This window comes from Formica exsecta, unplaced genomic scaffold (assembly GCF_003651465.1).
Source record: "Formica exsecta isolate Colony F162 unplaced genomic scaffold, ASM365146v1 scaffold245, whole genome shotgun sequence".
In the NCBI taxonomy this organism is placed as follows: Eukaryota; Metazoa; Arthropoda; class Insecta; order Hymenoptera; family Formicidae; genus Formica; species Formica exsecta.
The window spans coordinates 389,940-396,966 of NW_021849727.1; positions in this window are offsets into that span (position 1 = coordinate 389,940).

The window sequence follows — 7,027 nt, forward strand, 5'->3', positions numbered from 1 at the left end:
TTGCACAATACTCGTTTAAAAGAGGGAAAGAGACAATACAACTATAGAAAGAATCGAGATGTTAATATTATGTAATATTATATTATATAATATTGTGCAAAGTCGTCGCTCGATATGAATTTCTCATCGAGATGCTCTTTAATGCCTAAAAAAATCTTTGAAAATTTATTATTTTGTTAGAGTTTAAAACACATGTATCTTATTTTATTTAGATGTGATTAATGATTCTGTTCGATTTCATTGTTTCACTATACATATACATTTATATTATCGCTTTTATATTAGTATCATCTCTTATCATATCTTATATTCATAATGTTGATGTAATTATTTCATCACAAAATAAATTTTTAAAAAATATTACAGAAATTTTGTATATGTATAAAATATGCGTGTATTAAAATATTACAATAATATACTCACATTCTTATAAAAATTACAATGCATCCTTTGAGCATTATAACATACTCTTCATAGTAATTTTCAATTGTGTTTCCTAGTAGTTGTTAAATGTGTTTTTCTTTTCAGGTTTTACCCACAATTCCACGCGTCAGACAATTAATTCCTACATTGCATTGGACGAAATCGCTTAGCGTGCCGAGCAATTAAACGCGCGGGCCTCACGTAATTATCACATCAAGCCTGGTTTATTAAGGCCCCGGAGAGAAGACCGATTATTTCTTCTACTACTCTAAAGATCTTTTTCTTTTTCATTTCTGGCCTATTTTCAGCACGTAACCTTCGTTTTTTGCTATGAATTTGCTACTGTGCTATCACGCGATTTGTCCGTGATACATCAAATAGAGACATCCCATTGATGGCTAAACGTAATCATTAGCAGAGATTTAGCTCCTTGTTCGCGTTGCTCATTCAGCATTAAATGTAGATATCCGATCCCGTGTTTTATCTATCTAATATGGCGATTTCATCACATTATCAATACATTTTGTGTTATTAATCACAATAATGCTGTTATCAATCCCATAAATCTAACGATATTTTTTATTGCAATTTTAGATTGTAGATTATAATGTTAATTTCTTTTTATTAAAATAAATTGCGACAGAAATCTCGGATAATATCTTGCGCATCTGGGACGCGAGTACTCTAAAGATCCTTGGATCGATACGAGATAACATTCAGATAGCCAGCATTTAATGTTAAAAGTCGCAATGGGAGAGGGAATTTTGCGAACGGCCGCTTTAGCATACGATTTTAGTACGAAAAGCGTCGAGCATCTCGGAAAACATTGATTCAGGCGCGCTTCATTCGCAAATTATCTCCCGTACAATCGTCGAAATGTCATAAGTCACGTTCTAATCGCCCAAGGGTAATTGCACAGCACGATTGCGGCGCAGGGTGTGCAACAATCGGAAGTTTTTGTCAATCCGTCTCCGATCCGATAGCCACGCGCGCGGCGGAGGAAATTGCGAGATGATTGTCTAACCGCAAGAAAGCGGACGGAGTGTGCGAGAAGGAACGAGAGAGAAAGAAGAAGAAAGGGAAAACGCCGCGTATTGTCTCTCTTCGCATGATCGACGGAAAGATGCGCAACCTGTCTCTAGATCCGGTGCTGTGATTAACAATGAGGACGGATTTTCTCACGAGGCCCTGACATATTCCCGCCCGACGCGATGCGACGGGTAGCCTTGTTCTCTCGCGTATTCTATACGAGATGGCCCGAGGAAGATTGCGCGTGTCGCACTTAAGTCATAGATAATGTACCGAGACATACCCCGGATACGGTTGCATTAAATATAAATCTTTACATTGTAATCAATCTTTATGGAAGTCTCAACTAAACACGATTTATATGCATTCTATGACAATTAAAAATTTATAAAAGAAGTACGATCTCATCAAGTTCTTGACAACACAAAATCCAGAGAATTAGAATTGACTATAGGGCACTGAAAAGAGCGCTGTATGAGATATTCTTTCTATGATCTTAATTTTAATTACGTGTAATTATTATTCGATGGGATAAAATATACTATAATTTATAATACTTTTAATATCGCGTAAACATGTATGAAATTGTAGATTGAGTGTCTAAAGCACACTTAGCACGTTCATTATAATAATTCCGATACAAAGGTTGTCATGGAATTTTCCGTATTAGAAAATAATCGTATGCGAAATGCGCACGAGGGAAGAATGGACGACAATAAAGCATGCTTGATGAATTACACGCCGAGTAAGCGAGCAACCCTCGCATTTAAACGTTTATATGCGATTTATCGAGATACCGCAACACGATCGTGTTTTACGAGAGGAGGAAGTAGAAACTCTCCTTGCTAGGATGATTAAGCCTCGTTAAAGATGTAACACATTCTTCTTTTACACATACATATACACATCGAGAACACAAATCTTAAGTTTACACTACTGTGTTTGCCATACATATTTATACGCAAATACCTTTGTAACTTTTTTCAACGTCAATGTCATCACATATATTAGAATTAGAATTTCCATAATTTTACTTTCTGTTACTTTTAAAATTTTATCAGCCTTTATCTTACTATATATTATATAAGTATTTAATATTTAATAAAAATTTCTGCTGAAAAAAACATATATCAAAGAATGAATCATATGCCAAAAAAATTAATTGACGTAGTATGATGTGATATACTAAGTGCGACAGATTAGTTAAACGCTAATCGAGAATGTGTTTTATCACGTTGAGTAAATTTTGAATTCCTGCGCGTTACATGCATGGAAATTTTATGCTCTGTATCTTTCCTATAGTATTTTTCTACTCTGTATTTTTTCAACACATATAAAAAGGCTTAATTTTTTTATGCGACATTTTTATATTAATATATAAAGAGATTCACGATCAAAATAATAAGATCTATAATCGCAGCAATTTTTCTAACTAAAATTTCTTATATGTATTTAACTAGTAAATACCTTTCTTTTTATTCTAAAACACACAATATTAATTAATATATTATTAATATCTCAAATATCATCACAAAAATCAATAAATATTCTCACAATTTACTCGAAATTTACGTCAATATTTCATAAATAATTATTCAATTTATTTGACTTAATATCCTTTATTCTTTGTTTTCACACACGTGTAATTATTTTAATGACTTATTATAATCGTTTGTTATAATCTGTCTCAATATATTCGTATCGTTAAAGAACTGACCTCTCGCACCACGCGTCCGCGAACTGATTATCGCACAATTGGAGGAGGTCAGGGCAGCAGTTTGTCTTCAATCCCGAGAAAACATCGGGTTTCTCTACGTTTTCTGTTACACCGGGTGACCTACTGTTCCTTTCTCGGAGATAAGAAGAAACGCGCCGCGATTACGGCTGCGTTATTTATCCATCTCCTCTCTTATCCACCACCGCGAGACTGTTTGCTCGAGCAAGATATATCTTTCTTATTCGCCCATCCTCAGATATCATTTCGAAGGATTATACTTCTAGCTGCCATCGATCACGCGATTTTTCCCTTTTGCTTCGGCACAAGGAGCGGACCGACGAGCGCGTCTATCGATCATTGCAGAGTGATTGATCGGCGCGCGCTGGATATATTGCAGGATCGTATAAAAATTTGTCGAAAGCAAGATCGAGAGAATTAAGGGTAACATCATCGCTCCTATGGATGTTGTTATGGATAATATAGAAAGGGACAAGTCTTATTAGAAATATTATTTTTTCTTTTCATTCAACACACAGAGAGAAAGAGAGAGCAGCTAGTACACGGTACCTGAGCAGCAATTACGAATATGATTGTTTCTCAGTCACTTTCAGATTCACCGAGTAACGTTCCATCGTTGTGATCTGAGAAAGGGACAAGTCTTATTAGAAATATTATTTTTACTTTTCATTCAACACAGAGAGAAAGAGAGAGCAGCTAGTACACGGTACCTGAGCAACAATTACGAATATGATTGTTTCTCAGTCACTTTCAGATTCACCGAGTAACGTTCCATCGTTGTGATCTGATAACTCATTAATTTTCTTATTTCTCATTTTTAGATCCCATACATTTATCATTTTATATTTTCAATTTTATAAAATATTACATTTATTATTTCATTCTTCTTTTTCCTTTAATTTCTTATTACTTACGTTATAAAATTCCTCGATATATAAAAGATGCTAGCTTATTGAGCTTACAACTTTTGTCTCGTATATCTGTGTTTCTCTATTGTATTCTTGGTAATTGTAAGTCCAGTTCTCGCGTTTTCAGAAAGATATTTCTTCTTTCCCTCGATAATATAGTTGCGTGACAATGAACTAGTTTGCTCTTGGTTTTCTAACGCGACAAATGAACCATGACATTAAAGAGTCCGATCTGTCCTTTTTGTCGTAATCATTGATATTGTCGACGACGATTAATAATTCACCATTTACTCCAATTAGCATTATCAAAAATACATTATCGGATAAAGAATAGTTTTTCACGAGCATATATAGAGCGTATTACAAACATATTAAGATGTAAAATTATACAAATAATTAAAACGATTAGAATTCTAAATTACAAAGAATTAATTTCGTAATTATAATTAACGTAAAGTATAGTTAATTACATTTAATAGTAAATAATTATATGTAATTTCTCTAGGTTTTCCACTTCGCAGAGGAAAGAGATAGTATCTTCGTTTCTCGGTGTCCAAATAAATACCGTTGGAGTCATCGACCCGCGTCGGCCACGACAATGTTATGCAAAATGCGGTTGGACGTAATAAGAAAGCAGCCCCTAGTACTTGTTGATTCGATTACTTAATATCATTGTATAGTTACGAGAAATCTCACCGGTTCTTTTTTCCTATGAAACCTTCAGTTTATACAGCGCGACGTAATTTTCTCGAAGACAGGTAAGTAGCGACGATAATCGCGGAGATACGTGATTGATGCAAAAAAGAGAAATTGCGATAATATAGATAAGCACATGGCGTAATTAGATATATAATAAAATAATAAAAGAGTAATAAAAGATTTGCTTCGCGTCAATAATTTTGATATTTTGGTAAAATAAATCATATTATCGTTATGCTTATTTCTAATTCGCATTAATTAATGCGAGACGCGTCTAACAAATGAGACATAATTTTTTGAAATCTGTTTCTTCTTTTTTGCAAAAATTAATGTTTCCAAACTTAAATTTCGGCAAATATTTATCTAAGTTATCGGGAACAATTTGTACATATGCTTGTATTTTCAGATCTGTATTTGTTCATATGGTTAATTTGATCACCAATCTCTGTCCCAAAATATGATAAATTACAGTTATATCATAGATAACAAGGGAAAAGATAGAGTAACAATAGAAACGTATAATTATAGTAAATGTTCGGAATGCTTTATGTGTCATCGTATTTAATATATTATCATCTTAAGAGTAGATGATCTAATTGATTGTTATATGAATTGATTATTTGATAAATCTCCTAAACTTGTACATTAATATACAATTAAATCACAGATTTATTTATCGCTCCAATATCTAGTAAATGTGTTTCGCGATAAGATGACTCTTGTCAGTAAAATACATTATACTTGATATACTTGACCATAATTTATTGATTGTTCAACATTATTTGCTGCTAACGATAAAATCGCGAATGATAATTTATTTGATCCTCTCACGATTGTGATGTAAAGCACTTTAATAGAATAATAAAATTGTATAGTTAAAAATAGAGATGAATAGACTAGAGAAACCAAGATCTTATAATTTTTGGCATTCATAAACAACCGTATGATCTATTTTTAAACCTATTTTATTTAGAATGAACGTCGAATGTAAGTGTAGGAAAATCTGAGGCACAAAACCGTTGATCAAAATACGATTAAAAAAAGTTTTTCAACAGTATTTTTAGTGAAATTTCATAATATACAGCGTGTCCTAGAGTTTATACTACAAACTGCGGAAGGATATTCTACAAGTGGAAATAAAAAAAAATATATAAAGTTTGGCTAGAAATGCTTTATTATAAAGATTAGCTTTATTACAACGAATTTTCCATTGAATCAGCGTATATCAGTGTATTCCTTTCTATTTTAAAATACTCTTGACATTTTGATGATAGTTGACACAACGATTGAAATCTAATAGCTATTGATGTAAAAGTAGCAATCTGAATCTTTTAAAGATAGTAAATGATATGAATACACAGATAAGATAAACACGTTCGATTTTTCATATTCTGCACAACGAAAAATCCGTTACCTATTTCATGTTCCGTTTCAATATATGCTTATAGTTTTGTAATAAAGCATTTCTAGCCAAATTTCATATATTTTTTTCTTATTTCCATTTGTAGAATATGCTCCTGCAGTTTGTCGGGTGAACCCTGAGACACCCTGTATATTAATAAAAATAAATAAACAATTTTTATATATTAAATTTGTATATATTATGTAAAGAAAATTCTAATATTCACAAAAATATTAAAATTATAATACAATCGAAATTTTTTAGCAAAAATAATTTAATTAAAGTAATAATTTCTCCATTTCAAATTAAAATTTACTTGTCGATGACTAAGTTTCGATCAGATAATTCCTTGGCAGCGCTTTACATAATATATAATGTTTATTTATATTGTTATCGTACATATATAGTATTTCTCATCAGAAACTACAAAAAATACTCTTCTATAAAAATTCAATTAAAATTCAATTAAAATTCATTCCACTTTTTTGCAGTTTTTAAAGTTTTATAATTATTTATATCAAATAAAAAATTTATATATTGCATGTTTTATAATAACACACATACTACACTTTACATGTATTAAAATTTTCTTCTCATGTCTATTTAAGATTAATTAAAGAGAACGAAATACTCTCTCCTTCTTTCTTTCACCTAATTACATTTTTGTATTTTAATTTGTCGAGAGACATTTTCCTTTGTTTCTGACAAAGAGAGAGAGAGAGAGAGAGAAAGCGTGTTAAATTTAGGTCGACGAGCAAACAGTAGATTTTGCGCATACGACACCGTGAGATAATCGTCAACAATGTATGCGGTGGTAAACATTTTCTGACG